This window comes from Strix aluco, chromosome 2, assembly GCF_031877795.1.
Source record: "Strix aluco isolate bStrAlu1 chromosome 2, bStrAlu1.hap1, whole genome shotgun sequence".
NCBI lineage: Eukaryota > Metazoa > Chordata > Aves > Strigiformes > Strigidae > Strix > Strix aluco.
The window spans coordinates 118998111-119015643 of record NC_133932.1 but is presented as its reverse complement, the minus strand read 5'-3'; the positions used below and the strand labels follow the sequence as shown (position 1 = coordinate 119015643).

Genomic DNA, 17533 nt, shown 5'->3' with positions numbered 1-17533 from the left:
TAGCCTGGAGAAAAGGAGGCTGAGGGGAGACCTTATCACTCTCTACAACTACCTGAAAGGAGGTTGTAATGAGGTGGGTGTCAGTCTCTTCTCCCAAGTAGCAAGAGATAGGGTGTGAGGAAAAGGCCTCAAGTTGTACCAGGGGAGGTTTAGATTGGATATTAGGAAAAATTTCTTCACTGAAAGGGTTGTCAAGCATTGGAACAGCTTCCCAGGGAAGTGGTTGAGTCACCATCCCTGGAGGTATTTAAAAGATGTGTAGATGTGGTGCTTAGTGATGTGGTTTAATGGTGGACTTGGCAGTGCTCGGTTTACGATTGGACTCAGTGATCTTAAGGGTCTTTTCTAACCTAAAGGATTTTATGACTCTATGATTCTATGTTTGGAGAGAGGAGGGGGGGGTGGAGAGAGAAAGAAGAAAAACAATTATCTGCGGATTGCCAGAATAAAGAGCAAACAGCAGCAGCCATATTCCAGATGAGAACAAATGAAGTATTGACAGCAGTTAGTAGAGATCCATGGTACGTTTTTCACCTGTTGCTCTGAATAAAATCATACATCAAAGAAAGACTTTCCACTGCTGGCTGATGAAACCTGACAATGGAAATTTCAGTATACCAGTGCTGGCACAGCTATGTTTTGAACTCTTCGGGTAGGATTCAGCTCACAGACTAATATGGCTAAATTTAGACATCTACATGTGCACTAGGTATCTCTGCTCCCTTTGTTGTCAGTGGAGATATAATCAAGTCAGTCAAGGAGCCCAGAGAGAGATTCAGCTCACCATAAAATAGATAGGCACCTACATGGTTATCTGGACTCCGCTGACTGTATTGACCATGGGCTTGACTCTTGCCTACAGAAAAGCATCCTGAGTTGCTCTTAAGTATCCCACCTCCAGTAGCTATCCCAGAAGACAAACGTCTTTCACAGGTCCTCTGTAATATCTGCCCCCCCCATGCAACAATCTTGGATACCCCGAGGCACCTAAATCAGCAATAGCTACCCAAGTTTAATCAACTGAATTCCACGCTAGAGGTCCACTGCTGAGACTTAAGGGTCAGATCCAGAATCCTGCCGACAGAAAGGTAAATAGTGTTTTAAAAAATGTGAAAAACAAGTTTCTTCTTAACATTACTCTGCTGTTAGGTGTGCTCCAGCCCATGTTTCTACATACCTACCTTCATGTTTTTCAAGCATTCCACAGAGCTCTAATTGTAAGAGTCCCATTAAAAACAACTCCATATACATTAAAGTCTCACATATCACATACAGAAGAGGTTAATAATCAACAAGGCATTTTTATTTCTGCTTCATATATAGTTATATTTGTTCTGTAAATAGGAAAATGCAAATGTACTTTCATGCAAATGTAACCTTTCTACTTTTAAGAGCTGAATGAAAAAGGTGTCAGCATCAGCTGCTTTTATAATAAATTTTATGGTATCTAGAAGTTGTATAGATAGAAAGCTGAAGACTTTTGTTCTAAAATTACCAAGAAAAGCAAAAAAATACAAAATCTATTCCTACCTTTCATCATGCAAGTTCTCAGTATATGTTGCTAGGCTTCATAGCGGTGGTGTAGAAGCATTTTCAGGGAGCACACTTGTAAGTAGATCTGACAAAGATAGTGACATGTTTCTTCTGTTCTGCTCAGACAAGAAAAAGATTGATAATTAGCACCTTCTTAATGTCTTTTGGAAAGCCAACACTTAAACCATAACCTATATTCCATCAAAAATCTTCAGTTATTTTCAAAAATTTCTGGAACTGGTCCCAAGAATATAAATGTGCCAAAACTAATAGGTGGGATAGGCTGCTGAATTTAAATTCAGTGTGATTAAATCATTGCAATTTTTTATTGCAACTTTATAGTATTTTATTGCGCTTGACATACAATAGATCCTACTGTGAAAATCTTCCTGTCAGTCAGCAGGTAAGCAGAATCCCATGCATTTTCCACAGGTAAGAGAGCAGCTGTGGATAGTCTGGCTGTAGCCCAGCTGTGGGTGGAAGGTGAGGAGGAGAAGGAGGAGGGGTCTTTTAGCATCGGGTAAACTTGCAGAGTTAAGCGAGAAAAACTGAAAAAAAGAGAGAAATGCATAAGTGGAAGAAAATTAAAGGAAAGCTGCCTATGGGGAGATCAGATAATCATTTGAATTGTTAAGTCCTAGTTGTTTTTTATGTAGTGTTTACCTTATGGAAAATGTCTATGCAAATTCACTTCAAAGCTTTGGCTGACTTGGTGCCCCATTAGAGGGTACAAAAAGTGAAGAGGACTGAGAGAGAACCACAGTAATTCAATTTTAAGTCTACATTTGAGTGGCAGCAGAAATCCAGAATAATTCAGCAGAGCAACAGCTACAAGAACCTGCACAGAGGACAGAAGATCAGCAATATCTGATGAAACATCAGCTATATATGAAGTGCTTCATTGATTTTAAGGCCAGAAATAAAATTTACACCAGTCTGATTCAGAATTTCACCAAACAACTTCCACTGTGAACAATTATTTACAAAGGTACAGAATTCAATTTATGTGGCCATAGCAAGGCTATTTTGGGTCATCAAAATAGAGATAATGACTGAAGTTTTGTGTGCAAATTAAGTCATCTAGGATTAGCTTGAACATAGAAAAGAATGGGCTGAAAATGCAGACCAGAGGCGATTGACAGAAAGCATGAATAAACATTAAAATAATTTAGCAACCTCTTAATCATAGATCTATTATAGCAGGGATAGTCACAAGGACAGAGTTGTTAGCATTTGTGCATTTATACTTTTGGTGCAAAATACCCTTTCGATGAAATACAGAAGTACATCATGAAGAGCAAATTATTTTATTTACTAGGGAGCCTTAAAGAGACAATGCATTCTTTTTCAAATTGTATGCTTACATGGAAATTGCTCTACCAAAAAAGACCAGGTGTTCATCTGGTTCAGCTGCCTGCTTCTGGCATCAGAAGGAGTGAAAACATGTCACGTAATGCACCGGGACTTCTGTGCAAAGCTGTGTCACAGGGAGAAAATCTCAGCCCCAGCCTGAGCTGGCAAATGCATTTGGCCTTCAAGTAGGAGTCCAATTCATTTTCTCCAGCGCTCTTTATTCCACTTATCCTTACTTTTTATTTTGGAATCTTTTTTAATATCTTTTCTCATTTAATTTCTGTGCCAGTCCAGGGAGGGTTTAAGTTTGCCTGTGGGACACAGCAGGACAAAGAAGATGGATTTTAGACCAGAAACTACTGACCAGGACTGTGAACCCGTCATTTGTCACTGTGAACAGCGTTTTGTTGGCATTTCACTGCCTGACTTGGAAGACCATCTCCCATCATGGGGTTACACAAACCCATCGCTATTAGGACAGTGTATGTGGACTCTTATTTCAGTTCTGCCTAAGGCTGGACCTTTTCAATGCTGGGTAGCACCTGTCTTTTTAACCCAGGTTGCTACTGTACATGTCAGCAAGATCCTCTAATATTTCATAAGGAGCTGCTCAAAACATTTCTGATTGCTTTTAGATTGTTTTCTGCTGAAAGCTGCACCTGGAAGTGGGACATTTCAATGAAATATGTCCATTTCCATTAAGTCTTTCAACAGAAAAATGGCTGCAGGTTTTCTTTAGACAAAGACAAATGCTCCACTGTGACTACTGTGACTTTTTTCTTCCAAGTGAGTTGTTTTGATGTATTTCAGTTTGATTGTTTACTGTAATAAAACAGTAAGCTAATAATGGGTTATACAGTACATAGCATTTAATGTTAAGTAAGCTGTAATGTGTTTAATATTGAATGGCAATATTAGAGGCAAACCAAAATGAATCAAAGTGATACTATTGAAGTAAAATATCTTAATAGTCCCTGAATGGAAATTTTGGCAAATTTTCATTTCAGGGGAAATGCTGAAGCCTTGTTCCTTGAAAAAAAACCTCGGGAAGAGTAGACCTGCACAGAACATGTACAGATATGAGATTATATTCTGTGTTACAGCAGCAAAAATAGTAATCACCAGTTCATCCTAGGATGTTGGAGAGCTAGTTATGTGCTGGGCTGGGCTCTGTAGGAAACAAAACAAAACAAAGAGCCAAAGATATTAGAATCTATTAGTAGAAAAAAATACAATTGATGGAGAAAGGGTATACAAAAAATAATTAGACAGTCTTATCCAGCATGATGGGAGATTTGCCTTCACTCACCATCACCCTAACAGTTGTCATAGCTACTCTTCATAACACACTGGGTTTGCATCTTTTTTTGTACAAAAGTAGCAGTATTGATTTCCATTACATGTTAAGTTTTCAGGATAAAGAATTCAGAAGGAACTACATTTCTTCTCTAAAAACTATTTAACCTTTCTTTCCTCCATTCGCAATGCCTGGTCTCGCTTATGTGTCCTGCTATGTGACACAATGGCAATGTACAACTCCTGACCCCTCTTATCATGAGCCAAGACATTGCCCACCTCCAAGTATTACCTACAGAAAAAAGCAACATCTAGAATTTGTGTTAGAGAGTAAGAGCTAAATGGACCCAGGAATTAAAGGTCTTTCTCAGACAGACCTGTAGGACCTCTCTGGATGTTATGTTGAACTGCAGCCTGGTTTTGAGCCCAACTCAGAAATGCTTTCTGCCACTAATGTACAGCTACTTCTGCCATTAGCCCCATGATCACACTGACTTCAGACAGGAGCATTACTGGTCCTTGGCAGAAAACCAGACTGAAAAACAATGTGCTGGTCCTCCACAGCTCCTGTCCCACAGTTACCTGTTTGATACTTGCCATGTGTTTTAGCAACAGACTCCAAAAAAACTGAGAAGGTATATGTCACTCAAGACATAAGAAAAATTATCTTTTGTATCTGAATCAAATGCAGCAAAATATTACTGAGCTGTTCCTGAAAAGGAACTTCAAGCTCCCCCAGCTTTTCATACTTTACAAGAAAGTGTGTACATTCCTTGCACAGCAATAACCCTTGAAAGTTAAATCTCCTTCCTCAGGCTTCCTACAGATGGATATAGAAGCTGAGAATACAGGAGGGAAATTGTCATCTCAGCAGGAAAATGCCCTGGTAGAAGGTGCATGATGCAGTTAATCAAGCACACGAGAACATCACCCTGGCCAGTGTGTCTCATAACAATGTGCAGAAGGACGAGGAGTTACAGGCGGCCACAGTCAGTGCAGGGGATGTGTTGAATAACATCAGATTTTCATGATCACCCTATACTTGGGTCATGTCATGTCTCTGAGCTTCCCTAGTGTGGTTAGCAAATTTAGAAATACAGGATTAGCAAACTTTCATATAAAAGGTTTGATTTACCTCTCAGCAACTGTGGTGTTACCCAGGAATGAACCTCAGCATGTCACTGCAGCTCCTCAAGGAGAAGATGGGGTGGCAGAACAAAGACTTCCCCTACCAGTGTTTGGGTTTACTCAGTTTTGCTTCAAATACTCAACAATTTAATTGGATCAACCAAGGTCACCTTCCAGTTGGGAACTTGTCCTTTACGGGAAGATACCTGAAGTGCACATGGACTTCAGTCCCCTGATCTGCCCCACAAACCTCCTGAGTCTCTGTCAGACACACATGGCCATCCTGGACCAGGGCGAGCAGTCTTCACACAGTGCGTTCATGTCTCACAGGGGACAGACCATGGCTCTGTGTTCAGCAGTCACTCAAGACCAGCAAGTCTGACAGAGCATGATCACAGCTCCAGCTGGTCAGTCTCTGCTTCAACCTCCTGCTCACAGCAGGTCAGCTCTGAGGTCAGACCAGGCTGCTCAGGGCTTCAACCAGTTGAGTCTTGAAATCATTCAAGGACAGAGACTGCACAACCTCTCTGGGCAACCTGTGCCTCTGAGTGACTGTTCTCATGGATACACATGCTTCCACCCTGCACCATCTCCTCAGTGATCTCCCCATAAGCACTGGGGTCTTCTGTAAGGTCCAAGCCATCCCTGCTCCAGACTGAACAAGCCCAGCTCCCCCAGCCTCTCCTCACAGGGCAAGTGCTCCAGCCCCACCATCTCAGGGGCCTCTCCTGAACAACAGCTGGTTTATCAGTGTCTGCACTGTATTGGGTGGGTCTAATAAATACCGAGTGGAGGACGATAATGACTCCCCTCCACCTCTGGCTCTGCCAGTGTTCATACAGTCCAGGCTGCCGTTTGCCAACACTGCTGCCAGGACTCATTGCTGACCCATGTTCCTCTCACTGCCCCCCAGGGTCTTCCAACAGAGCTGTTCCCCAGGCAGTCGGTCCCAGCCTGTGTTGCTGAACAGGGCTTTTCGATCCATGGGGCAGGACTTGGCACTAATTCTTGATGAATTTCATGAAGTTTCTGTTGGCCCATTCCTCCAGCCTGCCTAGGTCCCTCTGAGTTACACCCCTATCTGCCAGCGAATCAACAGGACCCCCAATTTTTTGTCATCTGCAAACTTGACAAAAATGCATACCATCAGCACCTGAAGTCCAAATTGATGGACTATACATCGCATTGCCCATTCACAACACAACAATTAGGTCCACCTGGCTCTGATGAGAGCCTTCTCCAGGCTCAGCTCCTGCAGGGATGGCTACCTGCATTCTCAGGCTATGCATCCCATATGTTTTTGATTTGGGTGTCTGTTCTGTGTTCCATCCAAAATCCTCTTTTGCACTGGATTATGGCTGTACTCCCACATGTTTCTTTCATATCTGTTTTCTTCCCAATGTGTTTATTCTAATGTTCTCACCATGTGATATTTTCTGCCATATGTTGCGGTGAAGCGAAAGCTGTGCTTCCTCCATGTGGGTGCCAGTGGGTGCCAGAGGCACACTTCCACTACATGTTTGTGCTCGACGAGAAGATCACACACTAGATGTATCAGAGGCAGCTGCCCACAGGGACATAGGAAGCTCCAGAGATCCATACTGCTGGAAGTGCAATGCAAATTGAACCCCTCTCCAGGACCTCCCTCTCCAGCCAGACTGAGCATGGTAGCACCATGTGGAGTGTCTGTGGAGCCAGTAAACAGAGTCTCAATGGTACAAGTAGTGTGTGCTGGGACATGGGATCTTCCGGTCATTCCCAACAGGATTTCTTCCAGCCTCTGATTTGGAGTAGTGGAGTCATTTCAAGCACACACAGAGCACCAACTGAGCAAGAGGACTGCTCACAGGGTGAGGTTTCAGGGTAGGACTTGTTTCCTCCAACCTCAGCCGTATGAAGGTTAGGCCTCTAGTCTAAGCTGGTCATTAGGATACCACTATGCTAATGGAGAGAGAAGACGAGAGAAGGAGCCTAAACTTACCCTTCTTCCCCTATCTCAGGATAAGATGGATCATTCCCTGGAAGTGCCTGTCTGTCTCCAGTGATTAGAGGAGACCAACCATGCTTAGATTCTCCTTCAAGTGGCTAAATTCGGATGAGAATACTCCTGGCATTCTTCAGCCTGTGTAAGGGTAGTATATATTCAACGAATGAGATTTTTTACTCTGATTGCAAAAATCAGAGATCTGATGGGATCAAGGGAAACTCTTTGTCTCAACAGCACTGCTGTCTTTCATTCACCTTAATCCCCCTTAGTCCTCAAGCAGGCAATTTAGTTTGTAAACTTTTTGGAGCCAGGACCTGGCTCCTATCTGCTGGTAAAACAGCTGGCACCTGGTTAGTCCTGTACAAACAAGCAATAATAATGCTTTCTAGAAGCAGATGTTTGGAACCTGTTCTCAGATGAAAATGGCTCAGTCTAATTTAATGGTATACAAATAATGTGTTACACGCAATTATCTCTATATGAATGTTGGACTCATTAATTAAATGGGGACTTGGGGAATTTGTTACAGACTACGTCAATCTGGCCTCACAGGTAGATGTTTTCCATACAAATGACTATGGGTGTCAGTCCTGGTCTTACTGACATCTGTTATGAAAATGTCACTAAATGCAGTAGGAAGCAGATTTGATTCTCTTCTCACAGGAATGACTGTGAATATTCCCTTCTCCTTTTAATATGAAAGTAACTACAGAAATATTAGGCCAGTGAGGAAGTCTCCAGATACTGATAATTTTCTTTGCAATTTTTAAAATCTTTACAGATCATGTATCAGTACTGAACGCTGTTGCTGTTTCTCTCACTTCACAGACAGCTTATACAGCTTCTGAGCTGCTACACTGATCATCAGTAGGTATGTCTCAGACAGCAGAAAGCAAAGATGTGAGATATGTAGCATTCATTCTGCTCATCCCATATTTCACCATGGATTTTAAAATGCTGACTAATATGTTAGCTGCTGAACTGGAAATTATTCTCCCTTTGGTCACCCATCTGGACCAAACAGATTTTTATTGTAATCAGACACTCTAGAGACAATGTTAGCATATTGTTTAACCTACCGGAATTTAGTAAAAAGGGATGAACTATGTGCTTTCAACATAACAGAAGATATCTGAGAAGATATTACATATTTATATACACACTCTAGAATATATAAATTACAGAAATTCAATATAACGGAATTTTCATTTCAGCTGAAAGCAACTCTTACACCTCCATTATCCCCAGCAGCCTTTTACAGCAGTAGATATCAGACCTGTGCATCCTTCATAACCCCAAGCCATGGTCTACCTTCTTTGCTAATTCATGGCCCAGGATATTATTGCACCCTTGTAAGTTAACTTAGCTTCTGGTTTTAAGGACCCAGACCTCACCTCACCAATCACCTCTGTTTATAACTGCATTGATTTCAGTGAAGTTATACTGATTAACAGCAGTGTAAGTCAGACAGGAATCAGAGCTAGCTTCAATTTTCTGCTATGATTGCCTACAGATTCAGAGCTACAAATAAAAAAATATGTGCAGAAACAGTGCTTCTGAAGTGACTTCAAATTCACAACTTCTGGTGAAGAAACCTGGATAATGTTTCTCTGGCCTGCCAGGTTACACTTGCTTTGCTTAGGGGAGAGATTTGAATCCTAATTCTGGTTGTGACAAATTCTTGTCAAAAACTTGAGGGACAGGCTGCTACCAGGAAAAAAAAAAATGTTTTGAGGAAACCAAATTTGTTCATGTAATCTCATTCATTTAGAACCATATCCTGTGCTAGGATCAAATGTTTTCAATATAGAGGAAAATGGTCCAAGACATCAATACTGAAAACAGTTGCACCTCTTTATAGTACACAGTGCTCATCCTTTTTTCTCATTCAGAATATAGCAACGTTTCATTAAAACAAGAAGGGGAAACCATGTAATTTACAAACAAAAAATAGGATGTTTCACAGAATCACAGAATCACAGAATTGTCTAGGTTGGAAAAGACCTTGAAGATCATCCAGTTCAACCATTAACCTAGCACTGACAGTTCCCAACTACACCATATCCCTCAGTGCTATGTCGACCCAACTCTTAAACACCTCCAGGGATGGGGACTCCACCACCTCCCTGGGCAGCCCATTCCAACACCTAACAACCTGTTCTGTAAAGAAATGCTTCCTAATATCTAGGCTAAACCTTCCCTGGCGCAACTTGAGGCCATTACCTCTTGTCTTATTGCTTATTGGTTAAAGAGGCTCATCCGCAGCTCTCTGCAACCTCCTTTCAGGTAGTTGTAGAGGGTGATGAGGTCTCCCCTCAGCCTCCTCTTCTCCAGACTAAACAACCCCAGTTCCCTCAGCCGCTCCTCGTAGGACATGTGCTCCAGACCCTGCACCAGCTTCGTTGCCCTTCTCTGGACACGCTCGAGTAATTCAATGTCCTTTTTGAGGTGAGGGGCCCAAAACTGAACACAGTAATCGAGGTGCGGCCTCACCAGTGCCGAGTACAGGGGTAAGATCACTTCCCTGTCCCTGCTGGCCACGCTATTTCTGATACAAGCCAGGATGCCATTGGCCTTCTTGGCCACCTGGGCACACTGCTGGCTCATGTTCAGCCGGCTGTCAATCAACACCCCCAGGTCCCTCTTTGACTGGCAGCTCTCCAGCCACTCCTCCCCAAGCCTGTAGCGCTGCTGGGGGTTGTTGTGGCCCAAGTGCAGCACCCGGCATTTGGCCTTATTGAAACTCCTACAGTTGTCCTTAGCCCATCGCTCCAGCCTGTCCAGGTGTCTCTGCAGAGCCTCCCTACCCTCGAGCAGATCAACACTCCCACCCAGCTTGGTGTCATCTGCAAACTTACTGAGGGTGCACTCGATCCCCTCGTCTAGATCATCAATAAAGATGCTAAACAGGAGTGGCCCCAAAACCGAGCCCTGGGGGACACCACTTGTGACTGGCTGCTAACTGGATTTAACTCCGTTCACCCCAATTCTTTGGGCCCGGCCATCCAGCCAGTTTTTTACCCAGCAAAGCGTGTGCCCATCCAAGCCGCGAGCAGTCAGTTTCACCAGGAGAATGCTGTGGGAAATGGTGTCCAAGGCCTTACTAAAGTCAAGGTAGACAACATGCACAGCCTTTCCCTCATCCAATAAGCAGGTCGCCCTGTCGCAGAAGGAGATCAGGTTTGTCAAGCAGGACCTGCCTTTCATAAACCCATGCTGACTGGGCCTGATCATCTGGTTGTCCCGCACGTGTTGTGTGATGGTACTCAGGATGAGCTGCTCCATCAGCTTCCCGGGCACCAAAGTCAAGCTGACAGGCCTGTAACTTCCTGGATCATCCTTCCGACCCTTCTTATATATGGGTGTCACATTGGCCAATTTCCAATCTGTTGGGACCTCCCCGGTCAGCCAGGACTGCTGGTAAATGATGGAAAGTGGCTTGGCGAGCACCCCAGCCAGCTCCTTCAGTACCCTCGGGTGTATCCAATCTGGTCCCATAGATTTGTGTGTGTCTATGTGATGCAGTAGGTCACTGACTATCTCCTCCTGGAATGTGGGGGGGGCCGTTCTCCCAGTCTCTGTCTTCTGACTGAGGAGGCTGGATTCCCTCAATACAGCTAGTCTTGCTATTAAAGACTGAGGCAAAGAAGGCATTAAGCACCTCAGCCTTTTCCTCATCACTTGTTACCATGTTTCCTCCTGTGTCTAGCAGGGGATGGAGGCTCTCCCTGGTCTTTCTTTTGCTGCTCACATACTTATAGAAACATTTCTTGTTGTCCTTGATTGCTGAAGCCAGATTAATTTCCAGCTGGGCTTTAGACCTCCTGATTTCCGCCCTGCATAGCCTCACAGCATCTTTGTAATCACTGTGTGTGGCTAGCCCCTTCTTCCAAAAGCTGTAAACTCTCCTTTTCTCCCTGAGTTGCAGCCAAAGCTCCCTGTTTAGCCTGGGTGGTCTTCTCTGTCGCCGGCTTCTCTTACAGCACCTGGGGACCGCCTGCTCCTGAGCCATTAAGACTTCCTTCTTAAAGAGTGCCCAGCCTTCCTGGACCCCTATACCTTTCAGGACCATCTCCCAAGGGATCCTGTCAAGCAGGTGCCCAAACAAGACAAAATCAGCCCTTTGGAAGTCAAAGGGCTTGTTTCAAAACAATATAAAATGAATTTAATATTTTATTTTATGTTATGTATAATAAGGTATGTTCAGAATTTCTGCAGTTCCAAGCTCAGAGCAAAGACAAGTACTACAGTGAGGAAAAATCCCCACGGATGGGCATTCTGCATTTTGACCAGCTCTATTAATAGCCCTGAAGTTCTCAGTAAGCTTGCGCCATAGGTCATAAAGCTAGGATTATCACCATATGGATTTGGAAAGAAAAATGGAGCCTGAATATTAGCAAGTATTAACTAATTGGAAAGCTCATTACACTGGAATAGCATGTCAGAGAAACTTGTGGAAGATCTTTCTCTTGTAGCACTGAATATACGGTTGGACAAAAGCACTTAGAAAACTCTGCTACAGACAGGACAATCTGATAGATCAATTCATCACAGCAAAACATTTCCATTTCTACAATCTGTCCCTCCCAGTGAAAATTAGATGCTGAGTTTTATCAAGAAGACTGAATTTGATCTAACTGCTACAGAGCCTTTGGGAATTTCATAATTTCAGCTTTCAAAACTACTTAAGCTAATTCAAGAAATTTCCAAAACCTGAACATTGCCTTTCATCTTTCGGAGGAAACGATTCTGAGCACTGCAGGAGCAGTATTTTCAGCTCCAAGGTTTGAACTTACTGCAGCAATTGGAAATGAGCTGAATTGTGCTGCTTGACACTTTGCTCTCTGTAGCATGTTTCCACATACGCTCTTCCAGATACACAAAGTCTGTGCCAAATTCTCCAGTCCTACCATGCACTGCAAATGTAACACTTGTACCAAGAAGAACAGCATGGCTGCTGTTCTGGATTTGTGGTTTCTACTAACACTTATTTTAAGCAGTTGTTTACCTTCATTCAAGTAGCAAAGTTATTTGATACACATAAAGTATTTTCATGATGAAATATAAGGATGATTGTTCTTTTTTTTTTGTTCCATCCAGTTCATATTTTTCCAGTTTCTGTGGTGAAAACTATGCAATATCAATAGTAAATTCCTTTTAAAGCTAAAATATATTCCACTCTCAATTTTCCAGAAACTCAGTATGATCATATTGTGCTGCAAGAAATGAAAACTTGACTTCCTGAAAACAAGAAAGCGTCAGAGGTCCCAAATCACTTAATTTTCTGTGATTGGTTAGAAGATTCCATTCCCTGCAAGCTATGATCTGGCTTTGTTACCTCCTTGTTGGACTGCAATATAATAGTAACAATATTAGCAATATTGATAATGAGGTGTGTTAAATAAAAAATACATTGGATGTGACTGTTTCAGGACTTGGCAGATTCCAGTTAGCACACAAGCTTCACATCTAAGATATCCTCAGCCATGATAGCTCTAAGAACCAAATCAAACTATCCTCACTGTCCCACACTGCCTCTCCTAGGCTCTCTCTGAGTAATGAATCTGAAATCAAGATCTCACGTAGGTCTCTAAGGCACACTGCAGCCTGCACCTCTTCTAGATGAAGTCTCCAGCTGACATTTCATGTCTGCAGCACAATAAAACTTACTAAGGTAAGACTAGAAACTTCTCTGGACAGGGAAAAAAAAAAAAAAAAAAACAGACTTCCTTGGGAGACAGTACTAAACATTGAGGTGCACTTCCACTGAAACTAAAGACAGTGCCCAACCTCTCTGCCTGATACTCCCAGGGCAGAGCACATTTCTTTGACCCCATCTGCTCTAAGAAGAGCCACACTCATGCATATTGATGTATCTCCTTTAGACATTCAAAATTAAACCACTACCTGGAAGATTTTCTTCAATTGGAAAGGAACAGAAAAAGCATGTTACATATTAGTCATGTCAAAGAATTCACTGCTAGGAGGTGCTGTGCTGTTAAGAGATTAGCATAGCATATGCACATAACATAGCACAGCACAGCATAGCGCAGCATAGCAAAGAAGACAAGGCAAGGCAAGGCAACGTTTGGCTGATTTCAAGCTCAAATCAGTGTAATTATCCAGCTCAGATCCTCCCTACATATATCTACAATCTCCTTATTTTCACCTTTTATCTTAAATGATGATGCACTAGTTACAACAGGAGAGCTTCATTCCAAAAATGAATTCATTAAGGAAACAAATAATTGCTTTTCTTACTATGCCTTGCCTATGTCAGTGGCAATGGCATGAGTGTTAATGTTATATTTATGAAATACTGTCAAATTTTTAAAATCCAAGTACTGGTAAAATACAAATACATCTGCATTAAGAATAGGTTACTTGTTTATGTAAAGAAAAGTTATTATCTGTCCAGCTGCATCAGCCTTGAATTCTAGGAAAATGAAGGCTTTCAGCTGAGATTGGTGACAAGTGGTGTCCCTCAAAGATCGGTACTGGGACCGGTACTGTTTAATATCTTTGTTGGCGATATGGATAGTGGGATGGAGTGCACCCTCAGCAAGTTTGCCAATGACACCAAGCTGTGTGGTTTGGTTGACATAATGGAGCGAGGGAAGGGATGCCACCTGGAGGGACCTGGACAGGCTGGAGAGGTGGGCTCAGGCCAACCTCATGAAGTTCAGCAAGGCCAAGTGTAAGGTCCTGCACCTGGGCCGGGGCAATCCCAAGCAGGGTAATGAGTTGATTGAGAAAAGCCCTGGGGAGAAGGACTTGGGTGTTGGTGGATGATAAGATCAACATGAGCCCACAATGTGCATTTGCAGCCCAAAAAGCCAACCAGATTCTGGGCTACATCAAAAGAAGTGTGGTCAGTAGGTCGAGGGAGGTGATTCTGCCCCTCCACTCTGCCCTTGTGAGACCCCACCTGGAGTACTGTGTCCAGCTCTGGAGCCCCCAACACAAGAAGGTTATAGAACTATTAGAACGAGTCCAGAGGAGGGCTACCAAGATGTTCAGAGGGCTGGAATACCTCTCCTATGAGGACAGGCTGAGAGAGTTGGGCTTGTTCAGCCTGGAAAAGAGAAAGCTCCAGGGAGACCTCATAGTAGCCTACGAGTACCTGAAGAGTGCCTACAAGAAGGCTGAGGAGGGACTTTTTACAAGGGACTGTAATGATAGGATGAGGGGTAATGGGTGGAAGCTGAGGGAGGGGAGGTTTAGACTAAATATAAGGAAGAAGTTTTTTACTGTGAGGGTGGTGAGGCACTGGAACAGGTTACCCAAGGAGGTTGTGGATGCTTCATCCCTGGAAGTGTTCAGAGCCAGGTTGGATGGAGCCTTGAGCAACCTGATCTAGTGGGAAGTGTCCCTGCCTATAGCAGGGGGGTTGGAACTAGACAATCTTTGAGGTCCCTTCCAACCCAAACCATTCTATGATTCTATGATTCTATGAAGTATTACCACAGTTATAGCTGCAGATATTACCTTTGTTAAATGTCATTTTGCACAAGCCAGGTTAGTTTTATACCAGCTGAGATATTTGCTTAAACAGCTATACTCTTACAGAAATCACAGTACTGAAAATTTCTCCGTGTGTGGGCTGGTGTAAGAAGCCTGTTATCATAGACAGCTCAGTGGTGTTCCTGACATTTTTCAATAGCTACTAAGAATAGGACATCTAAAGCCTTTTCCTTCAGTTCCCTGTTTGGGAAGGCAGGGAGGTGATGACAACTATCTAGAAAGCCACATGAAGTTGCTTTCAACTCTGTTTTAATTGGATTCCAAATCAGCACAGGCAACAGTAAAGGTAAGAAAAAGCCCTGTAATTATGGTAATGTGCAAGAAAATGTAAAAAGGTCTGATACAACTGCCAGATAAATAAAGACAGGCTGCAAGAGAGAGCGATGTGAGCAGGACACTGCGCTGAGATTCACAGATGTGGATTTCCTCTGGGACAGCTTGTGGGCTCAACAAGTCACTTCACTGCCCTGTGTCTTGGACCTCTTCTCTATAAACGGATTTAAATGGCCATCTCTGTAAAGCACTTTCAACCTAAGAAGAAACAAAATTGTATAAGACCTAGACATTAGCCAGTTATTACTCATCCACAGCAAATTTGTGATTCAATCTTCATGGGTTTCTTGAGACAATGAGTTGCTGCCAAACTGACCATGAAAGCAAGTAAAAAATAACTTTCCTTTATCAACAAAATGGCTGGATTGGCCATGTGACTCTTCTCAGGAACACCACAATTACTAATTTCTGTGCATCAAGCTCTGTCATTCTCCACCAGTACAACTTAGTAGATACAAGCAAGCAGAGAGATGAAGGTTTTGCCCTCTTTGGCTCTTCCTGCACTGCACAGGGCCACATTTTCCTTCAGGGCATACAGAGCTGCTGAGTGCAACGTTTACCTGCTGGGTCCAATTTTACAAGTTACATGCTCCCAGCTTAGATGTGTCATTTGCTTCAGCCCCTTCTTGTCCCCCCTCGACCCCATCTCTGCATCGCAGTGACACAATGTGGCTTCTCCCAGCTCCATTATGGGCCAGGCTCCTTGTACAAGGTAAGGAGAGGCAGGTATGGGGCTGATCATTGCAGCAAGGGCTCCAGCAAGAAAATTTGAATTACGGGGCAAGAAGGAGATGAAGACAACAAAAAAGAAACAAGGCAACAATTACAGCGCAGGGCATGAGGAACATAGTACAAGGATCCAGATCGGGAGAAGCCAGCTGGAAATGGAGACTAGGAGCATGGCACAGACTACACAGAAATTCAGTCCAGAGGAGGCAACCCTTCAGCAATTCAAAGCCACCATGGTCTGCCAAAGGAAGCAAACTTTCCTCCAGTCAGTAGTCCCACTGATTTCAATGGGATATGGAAAGTTGGTAAATCTGTAGGCCCTGAGCTCTTCTTGAATTATTTATTATCTCAAATAGTCTGTAAGGAACAGACTGTACCATCTTATAGTGCTGCTCCACAAAGATCAAAGTCTTTAGGAAGAATCCACCTACAGGGCTGTGGATTTTGGAAGGCAAGTCTAACCCATTTACTGCTCTGGGTGTTACATGAAAGCCCGCTTTGTCAGAGTAGGTGAAAGGAACAAGAGGGATTTTATTGTCTGGTAACAGCCAATATGGGAAGCTGAAATATTAAAATTAACTGTAACTTTGTTTTTAACAATTAACAGTGGGACTTTTTCCAGACCCGTGTGCATGAACACTAGGGATAACCATGCAGTGCATTGAAAAGCACCACATACAAAAGGATTAGGAAAAGAAAATTCCCTTTGAGCAAAGGAAAGGCTGGAGTGACTCAGCCTTGTACCTTTGGATAGCCAGTTCAGCAGAGCGAAGTAATGAGCATGAAACAAGCACAGTTTTTAACCACACCAAATGGAGCATCGTGTAAAATGTACTGTGTATCTCTTTAGTAGTAGGACCACCTTTAGGTTAAAATGTACTGTGTATCTCTTTAGATTTAGTAGATTTACTCAGATACAGAGATGAGAAGTTCACTCAAAGCCTCTTAATAATATGAAGTCAAGATATAGATTCTGGAGGCCTTTCAAGCCCTACAACGCTCATCAACTGTTATAAAGCCCATGGAAATGTGTGATCACCTATCTGTTAATCTGAACAGATTCTGTATCAGTAATACAGATTACTCACACCTTATATCCATAGTGTTGCTTTTTCTGATGACAGTGGCATCTTCTTGCTACTTTTTCTAGTGGAGAAAGCAGACACATCCCACCCAGCCCTCTGCCTTGCAAACCAGCTGCATACAGGGACCCTCTCCTAATGAAACAATTATCTTTACCGTGGAAGATAATTAGAAGAGCCTAACTCTGTCTCAACCTGATTAGACAACAAAAACTGCAGACTAACTTCTCTTCACAGAAATTTCAGATAGAGTTATTTAATTAATTCTAGTTAAAACCAGTCCTTTGCCCAGAAAGAAGGGTAGGGGCTGAGGATTCACATGTATAATGGTAGATTGTCTTTGTTCATTAACGTCTTCTATTTTATTCTTCTTAATTAGCAGTGAAGACATAGCCTAAAACTCCAGTAACTAAAACTCCAGTAAATATCAGGCCATGCTGGTGTAGTTAGTTACAGTGTTGGGAGAAGTCTGAACTTCATCATGTGCTGGAGTACAAATTGTCAAATCTTCAGTGCATGTGCAGAAATTAGTGCTTCAGCAATCCTGGTAAAGTTGAAGCAACAAAAA

The 17533-nt window shown here is 42.8% G+C and overlaps 1 long non-coding RNA gene across 2 annotated transcripts in view; it reads right to left on the bottom strand.

The window, feature by feature from the left end:
- LOC141920290 (uncharacterized) overlaps window positions 1-15356 on the bottom strand; it is a 39268-nt gene extending 23912 nt beyond the window's left edge. For both annotated transcript variants that reach the window (XR_012622285.1, XR_012622286.1), the window contains exons 1-2: window positions 15235-15356; window positions 1531-1649 (exon numbers count right to left, since the gene is read on the bottom strand). This is a non-coding gene — a long non-coding RNA (uncharacterized LOC141920290). The remainder of the gene's footprint in view (window positions 1-1530; window positions 1650-15234) is intronic.
- Window positions 15357-17533: the final 2177 nt, after the last annotated feature.